General features: G+C 37.0%; 1 pseudogene; it reads left to right on the top strand.

Annotated features, from left to right (window-relative positions):
* The first annotated feature begins 827 nt into the window (after window positions 1–827).
* LOC121455687 lies at window positions 828–26,968 on the top strand (annotated as a pseudogene).

The following is a 26,968-nucleotide window of genomic DNA, read 5'->3' on the forward strand; positions in this document are numbered from 1 at the left end:
ATTTCTATACATTTAACAATTTCTTTTGAGTTTCATGTGGACATTTTTTTGATTCATTTCATCTTATTAATTCTCACCATGCAAATTCAAAACAAAATAAAAAAAGACTAAAAAGGAGAAAGTTTTATCCACGAAAGATACAAAATTTTCCACTATATTCCTATAGACTATTTAACAATTTGGGTTCCTCTTTAGTTCTATATTTTTTGAGCCATGTGTAAATTGCTTCTTAGAATTACAGTTAAGTTCAATGGCTGGATAAGTTTGGTATTTAATGTGAGGTTGGTCTTGATATTTCTACTGGATAAATCTAGGCCACTCAACATTTGTCAGTTTTCTTTGGCATCTTGCGTTTAGTTCATGTCTAAAGAGTCCCCTTTAAGGGTTACTGTGTTTAAGGCCCAGCATCTAGCTAATGGAGCGTTTTGGAAAGCTGACTGGATTCTGTGGCTTTGGCAAGACTCAGTCTCTAGTTAGTGGAGATGTTTGGAAAACTAACTGGATTCTGTGGCTTTGGCCTAAGAATAAATTAATCCTCTGATCAAATAAGGTCTGCTTTTTTTTTTTACATTTTAAAATTGTTGAAATTACAAGATTTTCTCCTTCCACTTCCTCCTTTCAAACCCTACCATGTACTACAAATTCATATTTTTTTCATTAATTGTTATTACATACATAAATTTACATACATATGTGTTCCAAAATTTTATACACACACACATGATACTTGATATTAATAAGAAACAAATTTTATTTTAATTAGTGGTTTTACAATCCTCTGGTTTTATGTATTTACATTATTAAAAGATGATGACTAGGGAAGGGAGATGGCTCAGCGGGTAAGATCCCTTGTTGCACGGGCATAAGGACTCGAGTTGGGTCCCCAAAAGCCATGTAAAGGTTCAGCACTCTCTGTGATGGCACATGCCTATAGCCTGTGCCACAGTGGGTTGAGAATGAAGGCATTCTGAGGAACTTGAGCTGCACCTGAGCTGCAGGTTCAGTGAGAGAGTACCCCCATCCCATGAACTCAAAGAAAAGTTCTCTGCAGCAAGACTGTGTTCTGGGCTGCACTTTTACCTGCATCCACATACAGCACACACAAAGATGTTGATATTTTCATCCAAAAACATTGATTTTCAGGTTTCAAATTGATTTTCTCTAAAGATTTCGCTTTTGTCTTTTACATATGCCTCACATTTCATACAGACATCGTAAAGATCATCTTGTCATACAGATAGGGGTTGTATGCTTTTGACTTTTTAATTCATATGTCATATACTATATCTTCATGTACATTCTTATCTAGAACACTAGTGATCAGAAGTATTGCAAATACTGATGGACTCCTTAGTCACTTAAATCAGTTTTGCACATTTATTTGTTCAAGTTTTTCTGTTTGTCTCATAGAGACTTTTAAATGTGAACTTATCTCCTGAGTAATATATTTTTAAGGTTATTAAAGATTTTTTTATATAAGAGGTATCTGTTTCTCTTAAGACAATGTATTTCTAATATGATTCCGGATAAGGAAGACTGAAATAAGTCACACTAGGTTAAAATCAACTTGTATTCTGACAGCAGCTTCCGAATGGTGACTCCTGGCACACCTGAACTAGCAGATGCATCACTTCATTCTCTGATGCCCAGGACTGCCTTTTCTATGTCAACACACTTTCCCTTTGTAAAGGCGATTGGTGAGTATATTTTAAATCCATCCAAATAACCTTACATATTTTTAGCTATCTGAGCAGTTTTTTTTTTGTTGTTTGTTTTGTTTTGTTTTGTTTGTTTTGTCCAGAGATTAGGACAGGAATGTCTTGGTGGATGCATTTCTCAAAAAAAAAAAAAAATCACTGTTATTATTGCAAGCTTCTTTATATGAATTCAGGTATTTTATGTGTTTGTGTGAGTTGGTTTGTTGTTCTTTACTTTTTATTCTTTAGTGCAAGAAATAATTTTGTCTAAATCATTGTACATGGTAAAGCCTATTTTGTCATTAGGAAATTAACAGTGCTTCATAAGTAGATTAGATTTCCGATCTTTATCATTTCTATATTTCCCTCCTTAGTTCTTAATAATCTGTTTTTCTCTGTAGTCTGGGTATGTTTTCAAGCGTATCCTTCATACTACTAACTTGATTTTCTGAAATCAAATCCAATTGGGATTACATCCAATGTAGATTTTTATTATGACAGTCTTATGTTGCCAGCCCCTAGCACCCCTTACATCTTAACTCAGTTTTTTTCCTTAAGGCTTCTTGCTTCTGTTTCATATAACTCATTTCCTCTTGAATTATTTTGAGGACAACAAGCTGCTACTTGCTTGAAAAAAAAAGTCTATTTTTCTTATGAAGGTTATTTTCAAGGATATATTTTCCCATGACTATTAGGCATAATTTCCTTTTTCTTATATTGCAGCCGTAATTCATAGATGCATTTTATTTGCCTTGAATGGGCAGAATGTCTGGCCTCAGGGTAGATGCTGTGTCTCTTAGCTCCAGTTACTATTTATTCCAGTGGTAGGTGGTAGGTGATCCTCTTAAATCTCAGCCCCGAGCACAAGTGTAAGCTTGATTTGCAATTCGTAGAGTAGTTCTATAAACTAAACTCGGATCATCTGCTGCTTCAAGGCTAAGCTTCTCCGTTCCAGCATTCACTTACTGTTAGAATTCTTTGTACATAAAAAGCAGTATACTATCTAATTTCTTTTCTCCTTCCCCTGTGCTGCCCCTCGCCTATTCAGTTCCCTGCTGCTGAATATAATTTTGGATTAACATAGTTCTACTTAGGTACAAGAGGGAGAGAAGCCAATGCTTGTGGGAGATGGAGCTGTGCACTGTGTTTGGAATTTTTCCATATGTTCTATCCTTCTTGGGAGGTTATTTTGGTCCAGAATGTAGATCATTATGTATATTTTAAACAAGAATGTTTCCTGAGTTATCGGGCAGAATCCATCAAGGGGCACTGCCTTTTCTTCATTTAGGATTATTGCTGAATCACCATACACACTTCAATGGGTCAGTGATAGTGATCCTATCTTACACAGGTTATCATTTTCAAAATGAAACTTCAATGTGTTTTAAACTGCCTTAATTTTCTATCAACAAGTAATGTTCAGAAATGCTTCCCCTTTCTGCTCTCCCTTCCTCCCTTCTCTATCCTTTCATTTCTTCCTTCTTTCCTTCATTTCTTTTATCCTTTCTTTTTTATTTCTAAAAAAAAAACAACCAAATCTTTGCAATGTTTAAAGGTGTTCTATGCTTTTGCCATGGCATTGCACAGTGTCTGCGGGAATTTGTTCTGTCTGCATTTGGAGAGCTGACCAATATCCCTTGCCTAGCTCTCAATATACATAAAACATTTTTCCATTGTTTTTCCTTCCTTATATCAGTTCCCATGTTTAGTGCTTATTATTGTGGCTCCCACAGGAAGTACATAAAAAACCTTCCATTCTGCGTTTCCACTTATTAAACTGGGAAGCTACTACTCCTCTGCCACAGAAATTTTAAATACTTGTTAAATACATTGATAAAAAAATCAAAGATAATGATGAACGGTCATGCCTGAGGGCACTCTATAAAGTCATAATCAAACAAAATTAAACATAAAAAACCTGTCGAAATGATGCCTTTTCCCAAAACAATACAAAAATCTCTGTGCATTTAAAGAGGATACTCAGAGCAGTCAAAGTGAAGTGGACTGGTAGAGCTCACAGTGCAGCAGCAGTTGACCATGATAGAGTTTTCTCCTCTGAAAAATCAAGACTGTAAGGGAAACATATTCCTACTGTCCTTCCAGTGAAGGAACCTGGAAAAACCAACATTGACCGCCTCAAGAGCAAGAGCAGACCAAGCTCCCACAGAAAAAAAAAAAAAAGGAAGCCTTTTCACAGAGATGTGTGAACTCAGAAGATGAGGGGTGGAGTGATGATTAAAATTTCCTGCCCAACTGAAGATCAACTTCTATATCAAAATATAAACCAAACTGGCAATTTACTGAAAAGGCCACATAAAAATCAACAGATAAAAGTCTTCACAGCAGACTGATCTGAAAACTAACTGAAAATATGCATGAGAATCTTTAGATAACATATCACACACACAAAATCAAGCAATCCTTTTGAGATTGAGAAAATGTATGTATATATATATATACATATATATATATATATGTGTGTGTGTTTATGCACATTTAAGTGTTTATAAATCCATCCATACATAAAATAATAATCTAAAATAATCCTGAAATGTGGGCTTGCTCAGCAGCAGGGATGCCGCACCTGCACTCCTGTCTCTGAGGTGGGGAAAATATAGGATCTGGCCGCAAAAGCAGAAGAGATTCTTGGAATTACGGCTGTTAAGCACCTGATTTCCTGAATTTACACTGGTTGAAGCTATGAGAGTTATTTTACTGCAACACATCTCCAGAGTAATCGTGCAAGTGCAGAGGTGGGCCAGTCGAGCCGCAGTCTAAGAATCTTAGACCGACAGTGCATTTCTTTAGCTCTTATAAAAAACCTCGAATTATAATTCCTATATTAAATTATTACTTAAAATACCTGTTGGGGCTTAAAGATGAGTATAAAAATTGGGAATATTTGCTGTAACTTCATGTGAAATCAATGATATCTGATTAACACCCACTAACACCGAGAAGTAAAATACATAAATTTTCATCTGAAATTATCTGGATTGAGCTATCTTTTTACAATTGTCTTTGATCAATTGAATTTGCTCCTCTATATACCTGAGAAGGGCATACAGAGTACAGAGTGGCTGCCTCGCTCTGAAACATAAAGTGAGGAGAAGAAAGATAAGAGCAAATCGTTACAGTGAGGTTTTAAGTATAGCTTGGCTCTAAATCGATCTCATTTCTTACAACTGAAGGCCTCAACTTGGAGTTTAATACATAGCAAACCCTGTTGTTTAGTGAATTTTGATATAAATTTGATTGGCAGTTTTGCTAAATATGTTATATAAATACTGCCCTTCCAACTGAAGTTAATGGTAGGTCAGTTGGTGGGTCACTTATAAGTAGACTCCCTATGTAGCCAATGCTGGGCACATTATCCTGCAGCCTCACACTCTTGAGTGCTGTTGATTATTGGCATACACTGCCACATTCAGATCTACTATAGTTTTAATTGAGTATTTAGATGATAGTTTTCACTTCTTCATTATCATGTTAATCATACTGCCTTGTTTTTGCTTACTTGACAGGACAATAGAATTTACACCATATTTGCAATAAATTGCATTTTAGATATATTGTTGCATAACTGGGTAAAAGTACCTAGTAACAAAAAACAGTTCTGACTCTTCACCCAAACTAGAAGTTTTTCTGCTATCACTTGCTTTTCATATAACAATAAAAGTTTCATTAATTAACAAATAATATGTTTTGTTATTACTATTTTAACATTTATATGTTTAGTTAAGTATAATACAAATAAATTCCTCCCCCCCACTTTAAATTTCTTTGTTTAAATTGAGATTCCTAGCCCATACTATCCCCTCTTCTATGCAGATCCTCTTTATATACCTGCATGGTAGGTCTTTCAAAAACAAGTCCTTCAATTTTCAATTGTTTGGAAAAGCTTTGTTTCTTTCATTTTTGAAGGATAATTTCACAGGATACAGAATTATGTTGGTCCATTTTTCTCTTAATACCTTAAATATTTTGTTCTTATTATGTTTACATATTTCTGAATTTATGTAAATATTTTCATTTTATAATTTTTTTAATTTGTGTATGGTTGTTTCTATATGCATCATAAGTGTGCCTGTCACACATGGTAGAAAGAAGAAAGCACCAAATCCTTTGGAACTGGAGTTACAAAAGACAATGAACCTCCATGTGGAACTGGGCATTCTCTGAAGAAGATGAACCACCCCCTCATCCCATGTATTTTTTCTTATTTCCAAATGCTTAAGCAGTGATTCTGTTTCTCAGCATGTGGTCACAACTCTTTTGTCAAACCTCTATATCTAAAATATTTGTATTATGAGTCATAACAGTAGTAAATTTGCAGTTATGAAGAAGCAATGAAAACAATTTTAGATTGGGGGATCACTACAACATGAGGAACTTTATTAAAGGGTCATGGTATGAGAAAGGTTGAGTACCACTGGCTTATAGATTTCTCATTTCCTGGCTTCATCAAATATTATTGTCTTTATCTTTTCAGGATTATTCATGAGATGTGTATCACATGCAGTTTTATTAAAATTGTTGTTAAGCTATTGTTATTGTTATCATGCTTCTCTTTGCTTAAGAAGAAAAGAATTTTCTTCTTTGTAATGACAAAGAAAAAAAAGAAGCCATTAATTTTAAAGAAAGATAGGAATTTAGAGCCAAAAAGAGAAAAGGGAAATTATGTAATTACATTATTCTCAAAAAAATAAAAATAATGATGTAAAAAAGGAAAAAAATCCATTAAAAATAACCTAACTAGATATATATTCAAATTTATTTGTCTAGATTCATATAGGACATATGTAAGCTACTATCTACAAGGAAAACAGTCATATAAAAAGAATTAGCAATAACACAGAAAATAATCTCCATCAGGTTGAAGTACTCCTATAAAAACAAGCTTTTTAATCTGAGTGTTTTCTGTCTGCTTTAAATTTGCAGTGACATTCATTGTAAAGTGTGTTTTGCAAAGCCTGTGGAATGATACAGTTGATACCATTTATTTCATGTTTTAGTTAATGAGATATCATCTGAAGTTAATTTCCTCTCAAAATTTCAAGGAATAAAAAAAATAGAGTAGCTTTTGTTAACATCTTTTTTTATTATTTATTTTTTATTGGTAACAGAAAGAAAAGTGCTGGGAAACATGATCACAGCTACACAGAGATTTGATTTTTTTTTGCAAATGTTTTCTGAGAGTAGTTTCCATCCAGTGGTATGCTGTGTAGAAAAGTAAATAAAATGCAGCCTTGTAACCATTGGCAAGAATGAAGCTATTCTAAAGAAGACACTGGAGACTGTTGAAATAATGAACCCACAGACATTAAAATTTCTCAAAAGTCTCATGCTGGGAGAAGGAGGAAGCAAACTTTAAGCTGGCAGCCAGAGGAGGAGGAACTTGTTCCCTTCACTATAGCCACAAATAATATCTTGGGGTTACACTAACCAAGAAAATGAAAGATCTATTTGACAAGAACTTTAAGGCTTTGAAGAAAGAAATTGAAGACACTAGAAAAATGAAGGATCTCCCTTGCTCTTGGATGGGTAGGATCAACATAGTAAAAATGGCAGTTCTACCAAAGGCAAAATACAAATTCAATGCAATCCCTATCAAAATCCCAACAAAATTCTTCACAGAACTTGAGAGAACAATAATCAACTTTATATGGAAAAACAAAAAACCCAGGATAGCCAAAACAATCCTATACAATAAAGGAACTTCCGGAGGCATTACCATCCCTGACTTCAAACTCTATTACAGAGCTACAGTAATGAAAACAGCTTGGTATTGGCATAAAAACAGAGATGTTCATCAAAGGAATCATGTATCGGCATAAATAAATGCAAGGCTGATATTAAAGAATATATACAGCTTTAATGTTTAAATAAACTTACAGAACCGAGGTTCCCTTGCAGCCATTTCACAGGAAGCAGGAAAAGGGAGGAGCTGCCTCCAGCTCGTGCCCGATTTATTCATATGCATATGCCTGAGGCAAACCCACCCCCTAAAAGTTTTGCTAGACATTCTATCTCAAGGAGTCTAAATAATGTAGAGAGTAACTAAAATTAAATAATCTTCAACTCCATCAAAGATCTGAGAAGGGAATAAATATTACTTAACAAATGAGAGATATCCAAAATGTGCAACAAATGACAGACAACTGACTACCTGGGCAATCACCCAAAGTCTCGTTTGCAATGTTGAGTCAACCAACTTTGGCTAAGGCCTAACATAACTGACATACCATTATCAAATGCAAGGAACTTTCTTAGAATTATCCTACCCTGTCTTGGCAAGATAAGACAATCCTGTTTCATATCTTAGTCAGTAGTTGAGATTGGGCTTTTCTTAACCCAAAGGCCAGTTCTGCCAAGAAGACAATCTCCCAGTAGAGTGTCTTTGGTGCTCAACGTTCTCTCGGGAGTAGAGTGGTGTTGCCAGGAGTAATTGTGTCTCATAGGCACAGAATTCTAGGTTAGATTAAAGGCCATTTTCTACAGCTCTTCAAAGAGGCTGAAGATTATACTATCTGTACTAAATATAATCTCTATGTATCTAAAAGACCTGATTAACCTAAAAATAAATATGACAAACATATAATTCTCAATACCTATCTAATTTGAAAACTAAGAGAATAAACAACTGTGCAATATATGAAGACAATGATCTTCACCTGTAAACAATGTCATTACATACCAAATGTAAACAATGTTATTACATAAATAGTATAGAGGTAGAAATGTACATTGTGATATGATAGATGTATCCATACAATATAAGTATACTCTTATACAAAAATAGAGGTAGGAACACTCACATTCAATATTCAATATATCAATATACAAGAAACAGTACCAATATAATTTTCTAAAAACAGTAAGTCACAAATACCAATCATCCCATCAAACCAGTTAATCCCCCCCCTTTTTTTTGAATATACCCCTAATTCCATACAATATCTCCCCATCCCCTCAACCCTAAACCAACCACTAAAAGATGTCCCTAACCCTGTGGGCAAACTCTGTTGGGAGAGGGGATGTCGTCCTCTTAGATTGCTTTTAGCTGACATGGGGGCGACGTTCTTCTTAGGGGCCCCTGTGAAAGCAAATGATGGTAAAATTCCCAAATTAACCTTTGACCTAAGAAAATTATTACTAGTCTCTGAGAGTTTTGAGAAGGTCCAGCCAGAGTGTTGTCAAAAATGTGCATCATTCGAAATTGTCTCCTACAGTTGGTACCAAAAAACAGGTCTAATATTAGCGCTTAAAAAAAAATTCATGACGTCATAAAAACCAGATTGAGTTGATGTTGTGGGGCCCCATCTTCATCCTGGAAACTTCAAAGATTACTGTAGGAAAATATGTTGCTTGTTATGGGAAATTTAAACATTAACAACAAGGACATATACTGACATATAAAGAAAGACACAGATATGAGGAAAGGCAAAGAAGGTTTATCAAGTATAAAATTATTCTTATTCTGTCCCATTTCATGGCTCCTGACCTGAGACAGAAACTATGAAATATCTCTTATCAACAGACTTGGAATTGAAGAGGGACTGAGCCATAGTCCAACAACAAAACCAGCTCTACATATTTATAAAGAAGTGTTCAATAAAACATATAAATATATATATATATATATATATATAAAATCAATACAGTATATATAGAATTTTATTGTTGATACTTAGTGGGTCGTAACTATTTTCCATCCATCAGTAATTAAATATTCAGGGTCCCTTAAATTCTTTGAAGATGAGTATTTTCCTGTGGAGATAAGAAAGGAACCCTGCCCCCAACCGATCTGTAAACCTTACCCTCAGTATGCTCGCCATCCTTGTGAATGAATTGTTATTTATCTTTTCCAAGTGACTTCTCTTCTTCAAAGCGAACCTTTATTAATTTTGATGGTATCCATAATTTTTCCTCACCTGTGGAAATAAGAGCAAAACCCCTTCCCCAACGCAGCACATCTCCTGGCTTCCATTGTGAGGTCAGCACATCCTTGAAATAAACTGGTTGATTAGTTCAGCAGACTTTTCCATTATCCAATGTCTTTCTGCAGCCGTGGTTCCCTTCTCAGTAGCGTTGAGAAAATTCAAAGTTAACAAAGCATTATGTAACCTATTTCTGGGGGTGTTTTCCACCACTTTCTGTTTGATCAGCATATCCTTTATAGTTCGATTTGATCTTTCTATGACTGCTTGACCTGTAGGATTGTATGGTATACCTGTAACATGCTTGATATTGTAATAATCAAAAAACCGTTTCATTTTCCTAGAGACATAAGCAGGACCATTATCTGTCTTTATTTGTGTAGGTATACCCATGATAGCCATGACTTCTAATAATTGAGTGATTACTGAATCAGCTTTTTCTGAACTTAAAGCAGTTGCCCACTGAAAGCCTGAATAAGTGTCAATGGTGTGATGAACATACTTCAATTTGCCAAATTCTGCAAAGTGGAACACATCCATCTGCCAGATTTCATTCCTATGGGTGCCCTTCGGATTAGCCCCTGCTGGCAGTGGTGTTTGGTTATAGAAAGAGCAGGTAGGGCATTTCTTTACAATCTCCTTAGCTTGTTGCCGTGTAATAGAAAACTCTTTCTTCAAAACTTTGCTATTAACATGATTTTTTTAATGAAATTCAGAGGCTTGTAGCACACTACCAATCAATAATTGATCAATTTCTGCATTTCCTTGTGCTAGAGGACCTGGCAGACCCGTATGGGATCGGATGTGTGTTATGTACATAGGGCGAAGCCTATTCCTGATCAAAACTTGAACCTGCATAAACAATGAGGTTAGTTCTGTATCATCAGGTATAAATTCAGCAGTTTCAATATGTAAAATAACTCTTTCTGCATATTGTGAATCAGTAACTATATTAATGGGTTCTTTAAAATCTCTTAGTACCATAAGAATGGCATATAATTCTGCCTTCTGGACAGAATCATAAGGACTTTGTTCAACCTTACCCAAGTCTTCTGATTTTTAACCTGCCTTCCCTGATTTATTGGCATCAGTATAGATTGTACGGGCTCCAGTTATTGGAGCATCACGGATGATTGGAGGAAGGATCCAAGAAGTTCTCTTTATGAAGTTAAGCCGCTTGCTTTTTGGATAGTTGTTATTAATATCTCCCAAAAAATTAGCACAAGCTCTTTGCCATGGTTCATTATCTTCCCATAATTTCTTTAGTTCATCAGCAGTGAAAGGCACTATAATTTCTGCTGGGTCTATGCCTGCTAGTTGACGAAGTCTCAGCTTGCCTTTTATAATTAACTCAGAGTCTTTTTCCACATAAGTTTTCAGTTTCTTACTTGGTTTATGTGGTAAAAAGATCCATTCCAAGATAATATCATCTCTCTGCATTAAAATTCCTGTAGGAGAAATTTTTGATGGTAGTATGATGAGAATACAATCGAGCTCTGGATTCACTCTGTCCACATGTGCCTGTTGTAATTTCTCCTCACTCATTGTCAGTTCCTTTTCTGCTTCAGCTGTTAATTCTCTGGGACTGTTTAAATCTTTATCACCATCCAAGGTTTTGTTCAAATGAATTATTAGATCAGGTGTTATCCCAATAGCTGGTCGTAGACTGGAAATTTCTCCTAACAGTCTTTGAAAGTCATTAAGAGTCCGTAGGCAATCTCTCCAAATTTGTGCCTTTTGTGTCTTAATTTTTTGCAAACCTATTCTATAACCTAAATAATTAACATAATCTCTCTTCTGAATCTTTTCAGGAGCAATTTGCAATCCCCATTTGGGTAAAAGTATCTGTATTTCTTCAAACAGTCTGTTCAAGGTATCTATGTTTGAATCGGATAACAAAATGTCGTCCATGTAATAGTATCCTATAGATTTGGAAAATTTCTTGCTTATTATTTGCAATTGTTGGTTCACAAAATATTGGCACATGGAGGGGCTATTTAACATACCCTGAGGGAGGACAGCCCAATGGTACCTCCTCGAAGGTTGAGAATTGTTATAAGTAGGCACTGTGAAGGCAAATTTTTCTCTATCTTCTTTTTGCAAAGGTATAGTGAAAAAATAATCCTTTAAATCAATAACTATGAGAGGCCATCCTTTTGTTAATAAAGAGGGCAAAGGAATTCCAGATTGCAGAGGGCCCATAGGTTGAATAACCTTGTTGATGGCCCTGAGATCTGTCACCATTCTCCATTTACCTGATTTTTTCTTAACCACAAATACAGGAGAATTCCAAGGGCTGGTTGATTCTTCTATATGTCCAGCATCTAGTTGTTCTTGTACCAGCTGTTCTAAGGCCTGTAACTTTTCCTCAGCTAAAGGCCATTGCTTTGTCCATATTGGTTTCTCAGTCAACCATTTTAGAGGCAAGGCTGTTGGTATCTCTGAAGGAACATCAATTGCTTGTTCTTGCACAGCCCTAATGGCCGGTTTTCTCCGTTTGTAATATCTTTTAATATTATTCTCAGAAAAATAGGCTCTAGATGTAGCAGGAATGTTAATTTGGGTATTGCATTGTTGTAATAGGTCACGACCCCATAAATTCATTGCAATATTGGCTACATATGGCCTTAATTTTCCTATTTCTCCCTCTGGCCCTATACATTCAACCCATCTCGTGCTCTGCCTTATTCGAGATAGGGTTCCAATTCCCAGGAGCTGAATATTTACATTCTGAAGAGGCCAATATGGATGCCAAGATTCTGGGGTAATGATACTTACATCAGCACCTGTGTACAGCAGGCCAGTAATAAAAATGTCATTTACATACACTCTCAGCTTAGGTCTTTGATCATTTATAGAAGTTTGCCAAAACACACGTAACACATCTTTCTGATCACTATTGCTTGTAACAGTAGGCATGTGGTTTCCTAATTGTCCTGACGAGGCATGTTCTCTGCAGAAACTGGAAATGACTGAACCATGTTTCCATGGGGGCCTGTGAGGCCCCCCTCTCATGTTTTTTGTATGTATCAGGTTGCCTTGTCTATCTCTTGTAGACCTGCATTCATTCATCCAATGTCTGCGTTTTCCACATCTTCTACATAAACCTGAAGGCTGGGTCCTTCTATTTCTGTTATTTCTAGAAGAGGCATTATTATTATTTCTGCAAATCCGTTGTTTACAATTCCTTTTCATATGACCCATTTTGCCACAATTAAAACATTTGGTATTCTGGTGTCTCCTTTTACCATTGGAAATTGCTTCTTCTACCCATGCTTCAGTGCCACAGTCAAATGTGTCAACATTCAGTGTATGCAAGACCCATTCTTCCAAGGGCGCTGATCTGAACTTTAAAGGCCCCAAGATCTTTTTGCATTCTACATTTGCATTTTCGTAAGCTAAAGACTCAATCATTATACGTCTTGCTTCTGGGACAGATATCCCTATTTGTACAGCCTTAGTTAGTCTTTGTAAAAAGCCACTAAAGGGTTCTCTCTGACCCTGTTTAAGTATGACAAATGATTCCATTCTCTGTCCTGGGTCTTGTACCCTGTCCCAAGCCCTTAAGGCTGCTGTAGTACACATGGATAGTGCGTTTTCATCCAAATTAGCTTGTTCGTGAGGGTCAGAATAGAGCCCTTCACCTAGAATTTTATCTAGGGAAATGTCAATTCCCTTCGCCTTTTCCTGCTGTTCTAAAAGTCTAGCCTCTTGCCTGAATAAGCATTTCCATTTCAATTGCGGTCCACTCTCAAGGACCGCGGAGCTCAGCTGGAGCCAGTCCGAGGGGGTTGGTCTGCTTCTTGTGGCCCAAGATTTTAGCATCTTTTTAACAAAAGAGGCATGCATCCCAAAAGTCTTGACAGCCTGTTTAATTTCTTTGAGATCATTCATACGGACAGGCTCCCATGTATCTTCCTTGATGACCCTAGGGTTTCTGGAACCAATCACCTTTTCTGTTGTTATTATTGGAAAGGCATGTAGAGCTGTAGGTAGAGATTTGTGGAAATTGTCCCGGAGGGATTTATCCACAGATGTAGTTAAAATTTGCCTTTCTACCCTTTGCTCTTCTTCATCAGAATTTAGAAATTCCTCAATCTTTTCAATTCTATTCACCATTGCTTTTTGCAATGTCTGAATCTTCTGTCCAGAATTATGTTCCAAAGCCTTCATTGAGGATTCTAAAGTATGAAATTTGTCCATTAGAGATAACTTGTCATCTTTGGACATAATTTTTATGGCATAAACCGTGCCTTCTTGTATTGACAATCTTTCTGCCAATCTGTCATAAGTTTTAGACAAAATTCGATTGTCACATTCAGCAGTTTTGATTCTCTCTGTTAATGTTTCTGTTCCTACAGAAAGGGACTGCTGGAACTTATGATCTAATTCAGCTGTTCCCTCTTCCATAGTAATGAATTTCTCCTTAACATCAGCCTGTACCTTTTCTAAATTTTGCTCGGTTAACCGAATCATGTTAAACAAAGATCTGTTCTCTTCCTGGAGAACTTCAAAGTGATTCTTGAGAAGATTGTTGTCATTCACAGTAGTTTGTAAACGTTCAACCTCTGCCATCATTTTCCTATTACCAAACCATATAGTGCTAAGGAAAATTACGAATCCCAGAAATATCCATAGATGTGGGGTGATAGACACCTCTTGTAAAATTTCCCACATGGTACACTCAAAAAAGCTGTGAAAATCTAAAACAGTCACGTTCTCAGACATTTTATTTATAAAAGAAAAAAATTCTTTTACCTGCAATGACCAGTTCCTGCCAGTGGTGGCAAAAGATCCCACTTGAGTCCACGTGGCTTAAGTCTGAAATAAATGACTCAACAAAAATTGGAGCAGACACCAGGCTGATAAATGGCAATTGGGCCAGAAAGGGAACAGAGAGAAAAGCCGCCAAAGTGAACAAATCAAAGGGATGCCGGCGTGTTTGAGCTGGCTCGCAGGGCCGCTGTCACGTGACCCGAGCGCTGTCCGGCGGAGGTGGGAAGGGAACAGAGACTGATCACGCTGTTACAGAGGTGCTTGTGCCACTGTCAGGCAGGTGGGGGCTGGGGAGTGCTAATACTCCCGTCCCGTTTGACTTTTTAGCAGGCACCAGGAAAGATCAAGTTGCTCAGAATCTCAGCTGCATCCACAGCTGTAGTAGGACCGGCAAGGTGCCGCGCGCCCAGGGAGACCTCCGGGGGGAGGTGCCACTGGGAGTGGTCGCCCCCAGGAGCCTCCAATTTTGGGGCGGGTATCCGCAAAGCCCCACGGGGCAGGCGCCAAATGTATCGGCGTAAATAAATGCAAGACTGATATTAAAGAATATATACAGCTTTAATGTTTAAATAAACTTACAGAACCGAGGTTCCCGTGCAGCTGTTTCACAGGAGGCAGGAAAAGGAAGGAGCCGCCTCCCGTGCTCCCGATTTATTCATATGCATACGCCCGCGGCAAACCTGCCCCCTAAAGGGGCTGGCTTAACCCTACAGAATCGAATGGAAGACTCGGATATTAACCCACAAACCAATGAACACCTGACTTTCGACAAGGGAGCTAAAGGTATACAATGGAAGAAAGAAAGCATCTTCAACAAATGGTGCTGGCAGAACTGGATGTCAACATGTAGAAGAATGAAAATAGATTCATATCTATCACTATGCACAAAACTCAAGTCTACATGGATTAAAGACCTCAATATAAACCCAACCACAATGAACATGGTAGAAGAGAAAGTGAGAAGTAGACTGCAACACATGAGCACAGGATACCACCTCCTACATATAACCCACATAGCACAGACAACAAAAGCAACAGTGAATAAATGGCACCTGCTGAAACTGAGAAGCTTCTGTAAAGCAAAGGACATTGTCATTAAGAGAAAAAGGCAACCTACTGAATGGGAGAAGATCTTCACCAACTCGCATCAGACAAAGGTCTGATCTCCAAAATATATAAAGAACTCAAGAAACTGAACATGAAAATTTTGCTAACATCTTTAGTGAGAGTTGAATATCAGTGAAGTCCCACAGATTTTCTTTAAACCTATGTGTTTAGATAGCAATATCTAGCTGTAAGAGCTTTTAAGTTGCCCCTTCCTCAATACACTGGACACAAATGTGGATGATACTATACAGTATCAACAAACTGTAAAGACAGTTCACATATTGTGTCCTCTGTGTTAAGGTAAAATTCTTAGGTTAGCTACTCTTAATTTTGAAGAACAGAGTAGGTTTTTTTTCATCAACAAATTCAGTAATGACATTTTGAATATCTGCAATATATTGGTTTCTTCTAACTCTCATTTATTCTGTTTAGATAATTTACCTATATGGTCACTTGTTACTCTATTTGTTTTAGATAAATAATTAAATATTTCAAAAGTTAAAATGCAGAACACTCATGTTTCATAATGATGCCTTTGGCATTCTGGAAATGAAGGACAGCCAAGAAGGTTAAGTTTTGTTTCACAATATCTGGTAGTTATGTTGAGAGACTCAAAGCTTGCTGTTTAAACAATATGAAGATGTATTTCTGGATCCAGAGCTCTAACTAGATACCTCTCATCACCAAATGAAGCTTCCAGTGCCAGGAATGGGTTACATTTAATTGAGCTGTTTGACAAAGGGTCCCTCAGGGGCACACCCAAACAACTCAGGTGGTTACTAAGAGTATTTGTTGAACTCCACCATCTGAGAGTAGGGTTCTGTTGCTAAAGACATCTACACTACTTATTGAACACAGAGAAGTTGAACTAGTGCCCACCTAGAGCCTCCATCCTTGTGGAGTAGTGTTCATAGTTCTTGACGGTACTCTATGCCACCAAAGAAGACATGTACACACCAACCCAGCTATAAAGTCTTCAGTCTACAATGATCACCTGCCTGTAAGATGGCCCAGTGTACAGTACATAAGTCTTGTGAGAGTACCCAACCAATAATCGATTGGATTTTAATGACTACTCCATGAGATGGAACCCATCCGTAATTTTTTTTTTTTAGTTAGACATAAACATGAGACCAGCTAAACCAGTGACCTAGCTGAAAACCAAATACTGCTGTTCTGCTAAAGGAATGTAGCAATAAAATGACTTCTAATAACATTCTACTGCATTCATAAATTAACAGCTTGCTCATCTATGATCAGAGAAAGCTTCATTCTACATTAGATGAGAATATATTCAAACCCACAACTAGACATTGTGCACAGAGTGAGAGACCTTGGAATAAACCCTCACATCTCAGAGAACACAAAAGAGGAGGAAGTGGAAAGACTCCTAGAGTCAAATGGATGAAGGGCCCTAAAGAAGCAAGGTAGGATAGGGACATATATGAACTCAGAGAAAATGACAGCATACATTGTGGCTTACATGGGTCTGTGCCAGACAGGATCCCAGAATTGAGAGGAGACATGGACACAAGACTGCATCCACAACCTAAAATCTATACTCATTGATAACTACTCACAAATGCAAACTCATTTCTCTCAAATTTGGTCTCACTGGGGACACAAGCCAGTCTTAAGAGCAGGGCCCATACCTAGCAGTAAATAATAAACACTTAATGACATCTTTGGTGGTTCTTTGCCTCATAATGTTCAGTCTGTTCTCTTAATATTTTTCTTTCTTTAATCTTACAGGTTTCTCTGGTTTTGTATTTTTATGGGATTCCTGTGTATACAAATATATGTGGCTCATGCTTTTTGTTTGTCTCTTTTTATTTTGTTTGTTGTGTCATATTCTAGTTTGTTTGTTGTTACTTTGTTTTACTTATTTATTTTTCTTTGTATACCAGTTATTTTCTAATAAGAGATAGAAGGGGCATGGATTCTGATAGGAATGGAAGATCTTTGGGGAGCTGGGGACCAAAAATAATTTTATATATATATATATATATATATATATATATATATATATATATGTGTGTGTGTGTGTGTGTGTGTGTGTGTGTGTGTGTATGTATGTATGTATATATAGCCTAAAATTTCAATAAACAGAAAGAATAAAGATGTTTACATTTAAAATGATCTGAAGATATGTTTGTATATCTGGTGGTTAATACATTTTATCACCTGAATCTATAGGCCCTAAAGAAATCCAATATAAAGTGAGACGAGTGGAGGTAATTCTGGGGAGCTGGGTTAGAGGAAGAGAGTGTGGGGAGAGACAGCTGGAACTGGGAGACATTTAAGGGGCAGGGTAGAAATCTAGTGCAGTAGAAACTTTATTGAATCTATGAAAATGACCTTAAAGGGGCCTCCTAATATTAGAGGATAAAATGTCTGAACTGGCTAGGTGGTGGTGGCGCACGCCTTTAATCCCAGCACTCAGAGGCAGAGTCAGGCAGATCTCTGTGAGTTCAAGGCCAGCCTGCTCTACAAGAGCTAGTTCCAGGACAGACTCTAAAACTACAGCTATAAAGACACATTAAAGAAGTACATTAGAGAGGCAACAGAATATACCATTGTTACATGTTCCCTAAGTCTGCCATAGAATAATTTTTAAAGCCGTGGATCTTGCTTTCTAACTTATTTTATTTTTCAGCAAGGCTTCTTTCTTAATTCTTTTTTTTCAGAAATAGATAGGTATAATTAATTTCATGTTTGTATCATACTTAAATTGAATTATCTATAGCTGTCATTTCCTGCCATAAAACTAAACTCAAAGTTATGATTTGTGACTTACTCTTTTTGGTTTTATAACTGTCAAATTAACAAAAAAAACTAAAATTTTAATCATATAGTATCTACATTTACCTAATTGCATTTTATAAAAAAATAAACTATTATGTTTACTAAATGATAATTGGATAGCTTCAGATGTTATTCACAAAATTATTCTCAAATTGAGCATGGAAAGGTTTCATAAGTATTCTGTTTAGTGATAGTTTATTAACTTATTAAGGAACAGTCAGGCTAATATTTTTCGTATGTCTACTAATACTAAGTTGGTGGTTAAGAACACTTGCAACCACAAAGCCCAGTATGTGAGTGGGCATTGAAGTGGGGATTGATTTACTTCTGAACTTCATAAGCATTATCATTGTGCTTTGATTTTTTAAATATAATTCAGTTTTGCTTTTTAATTTTATTGAAATAAAATGCATAAGCCAGAAAATTCGCATTGGTTTTATACTGGTTCTTTTCTAATATTGAATACAAAACATAGTATAAAAATGTCTTTTTTAAAAAAAATGTGAATTTTTATCCTCATAAATTTACTAACAGGTTCATAAATCGATATTCTAATATCAAGATGTATATTTTCATACTATAGTCATCATTATCTGAATAGTTGCGTATGTGTAACAGTATATGTATAGTCAGTAAATCACTAGTAGTTGTAGCTGTCCTTTCTTTTGAAATTCTTTTAAATTGATTTATTTTTATTTTCTGGTGGTTATTATTACATATGATAAACAAGATGGCTGAACAAAGATGTGATCAAGAGCTAAGCCTAAGTGAGATGGCAGAGATAATATTTTTGAATTTAGAGAATTATTATTTAAGAAGCAAAAAGAATATAATTTTCCAAGTGCTAAGTTAGAGCCAGAAGACACAAAATTAGTTCTTATTTTTTAATTTGAGGGAAAGAACAGAGATGAGCAAAGACAGTACCTATAATTTCTATTTAGATAAGAACTATTTCTTGTGTAAGTCATGCAATTTTAAAGATAGAACACATTAGAATAAATTAAATCAAGATTTTAAAATCAGAATTTGACCATTCCAAAATAAAAAGCAAGAGCCAAACCTTTGTACATGGAAATGAGATATATTGTTTTAAATGTATTTCTTAATCCTACTTTTTTTTTTACAGAATAATTTTTGCATCTCAAACTAGCTAATGTGAATCTTGGGAAGGCTTAGTGAAGGAAACAGCAACCTAAAGGAGCTTTAGTCAGAGTGGTTACTTCAGAGTTGAAATTTGGAATAACAAATTAGAAACAAATATGAAGCTTCTCCAAATCTGGAGCAAGATTTTGAGGTCTGTGCTTCATGAAAGACCATGAAGAGAGGACAGTGACAGCAACCATTTCCTATCATCTCATAACCTTTGCAGTGCTAATACTGAAAATACCCTGAAGATGTAAATCATTGATTCAAATTATCAGCTTTAGTTTTTATTTATTCTTTCTTAAAATTTCCATATCACCTCAAATGGCTTTTTTCTCTTCCTTTTCTGTAATTAGAACCCAAGTGTTTTTCCTGTAACTCAGAAAACAAGCTTTATGATGAAGTATAAAAATTCCCCTTATATCAAACCAAGAGTTTCCAACAAGTCTAGAAGAAGAAACCAGGGAACAACTCTTTTTTTTATTCTGATCACATTTTTGAACACATGGTAACAGAGGGCCAGTGTTCCAGAGTCTTGTTTTTGGTTTTACTCAGCTCAAGTTAAATCTTCCCATGGTATCTCTTTTAAATATGTTTTGGTTTTAAAATCAGGTCTTAGAATATCTTTTTATTTTATCTCTATTCATAACTAGGTGCTCACATTTATGAAAACTCTAGTGATTTTTACAATCCATGTAAAACATCTTTCCCGTGTCCAGCAGGGCAAGCACGCAAGCCAGATGCAAAGACCTGACATCCTCCAAACAACCATATCCAACTTTTAGTGCCTTCCTTATCTGCTGCTCACTGTGGCCTTTGTTTTCTCTTTCCAGGGGATGTTCTCTATTATCCATCCCGTCTATCCTTTAAGTCGAAGGTGAAGAAAATGTACCCTTTGTGGAATGCAGTTTTTTTTTCTTTTTAATTCATTTTATCTCATACAATACATCCCAATCACAGGCTCCCCTCCTACCACACCTCTCAGTGTCCCTTCCTTCTCTGTTCCCCAAATAGACTGCTATTTCCCTTCAGACATTAGCAGTTCTCCCAGGGATATCAAATGAACATGACCCAAGATGCTCTAAGGCTAGACACAGAACGTCACATCAAGGTGGGGAGGCAAGCTTGGAAAAGAAAAAGTGTCCCAAAAGAGGAAAAAGAGTCAGAGACACCTACATTCCCACTGAAAGGAGTCCCACAAAACCCTCAACCTAACAACCACAGTATACCCATGCAGGCTCCGTGGTTGCCAGGCAGCTTTCTTAAATTGTTCCTGCCTTTACTTCAGGAATCAAGGTAACTTTAAAACATTTTTCTTCTCTTTTCCAGATTATAATATAATAAGACCATTTTCCTTCCCTCTTTCCTATCTTCATACTCTCCCACATATAAATTTTTCTCACTTTATTGCCTCTTTTTAAATTAATTATTGTTACACACAGACACATAAACACACACACACACACACACACACACACACACTCCATGATAATGTGGGTCGCTTCTTCAGTCCCACACGCAAACCACAGGCAAATAAGAAATGATTTATGCTTTTAATCTTTACAATTTATTTCACTTTATTTAGTACAATTTCTTCAGCCTTTATCTCTTTCAAAACCTCAGATAGGATTGCCATTTAATAAATAAAAGTTGCTAATGGGAATCCATTTTATTTACTCATTCTAATAGTAAATTTACTATTTAATACATGTTCAGTAGTGCATAAACCGTGAGTCACTTTAAAATTTTAGAATAGGGCTAGACAGATGGTTCAGCAGTTAGTGCTTGTTCTTGCAGAAGACCTTGGGTCCATTCCCAGCACCTCTATGGAGGCTCACAACCAACTGTAACTATAGTTCCAGGGTCTCTGACAAGTTCTGCTGATGTCTGTGGACACAAGGCAGACATGTGGTGTACATATGTACATTCTGCCAAAATATTCATGAACATAAACTGATAGTAAAGAAATCAAAAGAATAAGTAGGGAAAGATCCATGTTTATTCCCCTTATGGCTAAATAACCTTTGCTGCTTAATATTTTCATTTATGTTCTCAGTGTTTTGTTCTGAGGACATCTAGTTTTCACCACCTTTTCAAATTCCAGAATTTTTGAAATATTCCACATTCTTTTATTTCAGTCTAAAAGTTAGCCAGTTCTAATCCCAACTAGTCCAATAGCTTCTACAGAAATGGTTGGTTTACTTGGCCTATATCCAGCCTGAGAGATGTGTTCTGGTGTATGATGCCTGCCGCTGCTGTGCCTTTCCCTTCCTGTCAACCACATCTGGCTGCTGAAGAAGGCTGTGGACTGGAGCACAATCTATCCACAGTGTACTTTACGTTATATATTCTGGAAAGGTCATTGTCCTGATCTAGAACAGGATTAATCTATTCTTCCATAAATTAAAGCGCAGGCTTTGTAGCCTCTCTGAAACTTAGTGAACAACTTTGTCTTTCTGTTATGCTTTTTCCATCCCCCAAACTCCATATTGACTCAAATCTTCTTCTATTTGCCTAGATTATAGAACACAAAATCCATATCTGCATTGCCCTTCTTTCAATCCTTATAAAGATCACATCTCAATATGGCATTCAGTTGATCCACTAATACTTCATACAGTTTCTAGGTTACAAAGTTTCTGCATTCTCTTCCCTTCATGTCATCCTTTATATTTCTATTTCTTTCATGTCTGCCTTATCTGCAACTTTTAACATACTGTCTTCTCCTTGATCCATTCTATAGGTTTTCCCCTGCGTTTTCTCCATCTTAAATTTAACTTGAGTTTTGTCCAATATTTCTATTTCTTTAGTGTGCCTAGTTTTTAAATTCTGAATAATCTTTCTTATTTTATTCAGTCGCTTATGTGCATTTTTCTGGACTTACTTTGCAAGTGTCCTCAATTAAATTCTCTCTGGTGAATTCATGGCCTCTTTAAAGTAGTTGGGCATCTATCATCTATCTATCTATCTATCTATCTATCTATCTGTCTGTCTGTCTGTCTGTCTGTCTGTCTTTCTGTCTGTCTATCTGTCTATTATCTATCTATCTATCTATCTATCTATCTATCTATCTATCCATCTATCATCTATCCATCATCTATTATCTATCTATCTATCATCTATCTATCTATCTATCTATCTATCTATCTATCTATCTATCTATGTATCTATCATCTATCTCTCATCTATCTATCTATCTATCTATCTATCTATCTATCTATCTATCTATCATCTATCTCTCATCTATCTATCTATCTATCTATCTATCTATCTATCTATCTATCTCTACCTATATCTATCTATCTATCTATCTATCTATCTATCTATCTATCTATCTATCATCTATCTATATACCTCTCTCTCTCTCTCTCTCTCTCTCTCTTTCTCTCTCTGTTTTTTAGATTTAGAAACTTTTAGATTCTGTGTCCTAATGTTAGTATATGTGGGAGATCTTTAGGGAGGAGCATATTATTTTGGACTTTCATGTTCGCTGTGTTTCTGCACTGATACCTGGACGTCTGGATTTATTTCCCTGGTTGTGTGACAGCTATGAGAGTGGCTTGCCTATGATGAATTGAAGTTTGGTTTTCTTTTGTCTTTTGAAAAACATTGTTGGTTTCAGAGCATGCAGGAGGGGTGTCCTGAGTAGTGTTTTGTGTCATCAGTGCTGAATATTGGACAGCCTGGGGTGACTACGTTTCATTGGTAACTGGTTGTTGTGGATGTTTTAGGGGTGTTATGAAATTGCTTGGTGGAGGTAAAAGAAAGCTCACTTATCCGACTCACCCTTCTGTGGTTGCTTTGGCATTGAAAGAAGGCAAGATCAGGGACTGGGCAGACTCACTAAAACAGAAAAACATCTCATCAATTTTTTTCTGGCTGGGTTTGGGCATGATGGTCTAGGTTCAGCCTCTTTCTTAGCTCTCATTTATGGAACCTGGTTAACTCACACCCCAAAACAGTGGTTTCTTCATGCTCAGTTCTCTTAGTAACCTGTCCTTCCTCTCTTTTTCTTTTACAGTGATTTTATCCAGTAATACCTATCTCTCCATCACTGTCTACTGGTGCCTGAGATTCATGTCAATCTCAGATTGTGATAATCAAATGTTCCTACTGATTTGTATGAGTCAGATCATCAAGGAATGCCTTTGTTCATATTTTCTCTAGGAGAGAATTAGAGTTGATATACACATTGATAATGGCTTCTAAATTACTCTATATCTATAGTTTCATGAGCCACATGTGAAAGGTTTCTTTCATTGCTCACTTAAGTCTTTCCCAATTGAAGATATCCTGGAGTCTTAAAAGTATGGGTAAACTTGAAGCCATCACAGGAAATAAGTAACCTTGGTGCACAATGGCATTGACAAGATGAGTCAGCTTCAGAAAAAAATTGTCAACACCAGAAATATCTGTGTTTTGGCTCACATTGAGCATGGAAAAACTACCATTGCTGATCGTCTCCTATCTAGTAATGGAATTATCTCCAGTCATCTGGTAGGGAAGTAAAGAAATGGACAGCAGAGAGGATGAATAGGTCAGAGGGATCACCATGAAATCCAGCATTTTTTTTTGCTACATTATGCAGATGGTAATGCGGAATACCTGATAAATCTGATAAACTCTCCTAGATATGCGGATTTTTCCTCAGAAGTATCAACAGTGGTTCACATTTGTGATGGATGCATCTTTGTGGTGGAAGCTGTGGAGGGTCTGTCCACAGACACAGGCAGTTCTGTAACAAGCCTGGCTTAAAAACATCCATCCTGTTTTAGTGATAAACAACATAGATCACCTGATAGTGAAGGTAAAATTCACCCCACACAAAGCCTAACCTCACCTCAAGAATATTTTAGGACAGATGAAAGCATTTACAGAAACTATTTTTACTTCTAAAGTCCAGAACAAAGAGCAGAGAGAAAATCCCAGGTGAAGACACATTCTGAAAAGGAGATGAGGTGCATGACTGGAGCACTGGCTTGGAGAATGCTGAAGACTCTCAACTACACTCCCCCCCCCAGCAGGACAATATGGTCTGTACCAGTGCAATAGATGGCTGCTGCTTTGAAACTGAGCACTTTGCCAGAATCCATTGTCGAAAATTGGCATCAAGAAGAAAGTTCTTTTGAAGACCCTGTGGGGAGATCATTATACAAGTATGAAGGCTAAGATATTATGAAAGTTGATCAGACCCAAGGAAAGAAACCTTTATTTGTACAGTTAATCCTGGAAAATATTTGTACTTTGTATGATATAGTTTTGAAAAATGACAAAAAATACTTAAAAAAATAAAAAAAGCAAAAAAAAAACTTGATAAATTTGTGACTTCTTTAGGATTAAAAATTGGAGCCCATGAGTCTAAGTCCAGATAAATGCCATTTGTAGCCAGTGACTCCGCATATCTCACACTCTTCTCACTATGGTGTATCAGAAACTGCACATGGTCACAAACATCTGAGTCTCTTCCACTGGAAACCCAGGCCCAGAAAGCAGCCTTTATGATATATGGAAATGAAGACACTGCTCCAGTTATTATCTCTGTTTACAAAATTTTTGCAGATAATGTGAAACCTTGCCTTAGAATAAGCTGAGGCTTCTCACTCAAGAAAAAAATGGCCCAAAGATGTGAACACACATGACAAAAACATGCAGAGAAGCTTGGAGGAGAACAGAGACAGGCAACCCAGGGTTTTCCCCAGGATGGAAGTTCCCTTAACCAAGTCCCCAGGGAGATGAGCCAAAAGGTAGGTGATGAGCCAGATGTGACAAGTGTTAACCCTCAACCTGTTCCCCAGGAAGGAAGCAGCCAAGAGGGCTTGATTGCATTTGCTCATGTATACAGTGACATAACTCGAAGAGGGCAATTTTTTTTTTTGTCTTGGGACCAAATACAGCCCTGTTGAGTTTTTGCAGTGAGTTCCACTAGGCTTCTCAGCTCCATTAGAGGATATATTTCTTGTCCCCCACATGACATGTTGTACTATGGAGAGCCAGAATCTTCTGATGGGAAGGGAGCTGGAAGATCTGGAGAACATGCCCCCAGGAAATGTGCTTGGAATTGGAGGCCTCTAGTACTTTCTTCTAAAATCTGCAACTTTGTGCAACCTCTCATCCTGCCCTCCAGTTATTCCACTGAACTTTGAAGCCACCCCTATTGTGATGGTTGCTGTTGAACCAAAACACCCAAATGAAATACCTCAGCATGTGAAAGGAATGAAGCTGTTAAACCAAGCTAGTCCCTGTGTCCAGATTATAATTAGGAACCAGGAGAACATGTTTTGGTCACAGCAGGGAAGTCCCACCTTCAACAATGATTGGATGACTTAGAAAGTTTGCAAAGATTCATATCAGTGTGTCTGAGCCATTATTCCATTCAGAGAAACAATCACAAAGCCTCCTAAAGTTGACATGGTCAGTGAAGAAATAGGCAGACAGCTGTCATACACCAAACAAAGGAAGAGCAAGGCAAAATTACATAGGGCATCCACGTTGACTCTGACAGGCTCATCATCATAATGATGACCCATAAACTAGTTAATTTTGGTATTCGGGCCATACCACTTCCAGAAGAGAAAATGTGGGCCCATACTTGTTAGAAGTGAAGATTTTCAGTACAGTTGGGCCCAGCTACCAGAGAATTGAAAGAAATCAGTGGATTCCTAGACTTTGGCAATATTATTCTGAGTGACTTCCAGCTAGCACCCCTCTCTGGCCTCATATATGAGGAGCCCCTCATGGGTGTCTGTTTTGTTCTAGAAAAGTAGAAACTAAAGTAAGGGGCAGAACAAAGAACAAGTAAAAAACAAGAAACAAGAACAATGTGATCTGGCAGGAGAGGGACAGGAGGAAGGTAAAACCTATCACAGTAGAGACAACCCAAAAGCAATAAGGTGGCTACTCTCAGTCATTTGAAGAGACTTCTGCAAAAGGAGATTCTCCAGACATTGATTGCAATGGACCTTTCTCAGGGCAGCTGATTGCCACCATGCAAGAAGTGTGTGACTATGCTCTACAAGTGAGACCTCAATGCCTGATGGCAACATGTACACAGTTTACCTCATGGCAACCAGTGATGTTCTTTCTCAGCCAAGTCTATGCTGTGCTGTCAAAGCAGGAAGGTCGAGTCCTTCAGGAACAAGTGAAGGAAGAGAGAGATGTGTTCATCAGGGTCATGGTGCCTGTGGCAGAAAGCTTCAGCTTTGCTGATGAAATCAGAAAGAGGACCAGTGGACTGGCTAGTCCCCAACTGGTGTTCAGACACTGAGAGGTCATTCATAGTGACCCCTTCTGGGTGCCAACCACTGAGGAGGAGTATCTTCACTTTGGGAAGAAGACAGTTTCCTAGAACCCAGCCCAAAGTGCACTAATGCAGTATGGAAGCAGAAGGGCCTCTATGTGGAAGAAACAATTGCCGAACACACAGAAAAGCAGAGAACACTCAGAAAAAAAAAAAGGCTAAAAATAGGAGCTACTGCGGGTGTTGGGGCCTTTTCCTTTTAA

This window comes from Microtus oregoni, unplaced genomic scaffold (genome assembly GCF_018167655.1).
Source record: "Microtus oregoni isolate MIOR12 unplaced genomic scaffold, Mior012 000014F_ref0000157, whole genome shotgun sequence".
Lineage (NCBI taxonomy): Eukaryota > Metazoa > Chordata > Mammalia > Rodentia > Cricetidae > Microtus > Microtus oregoni.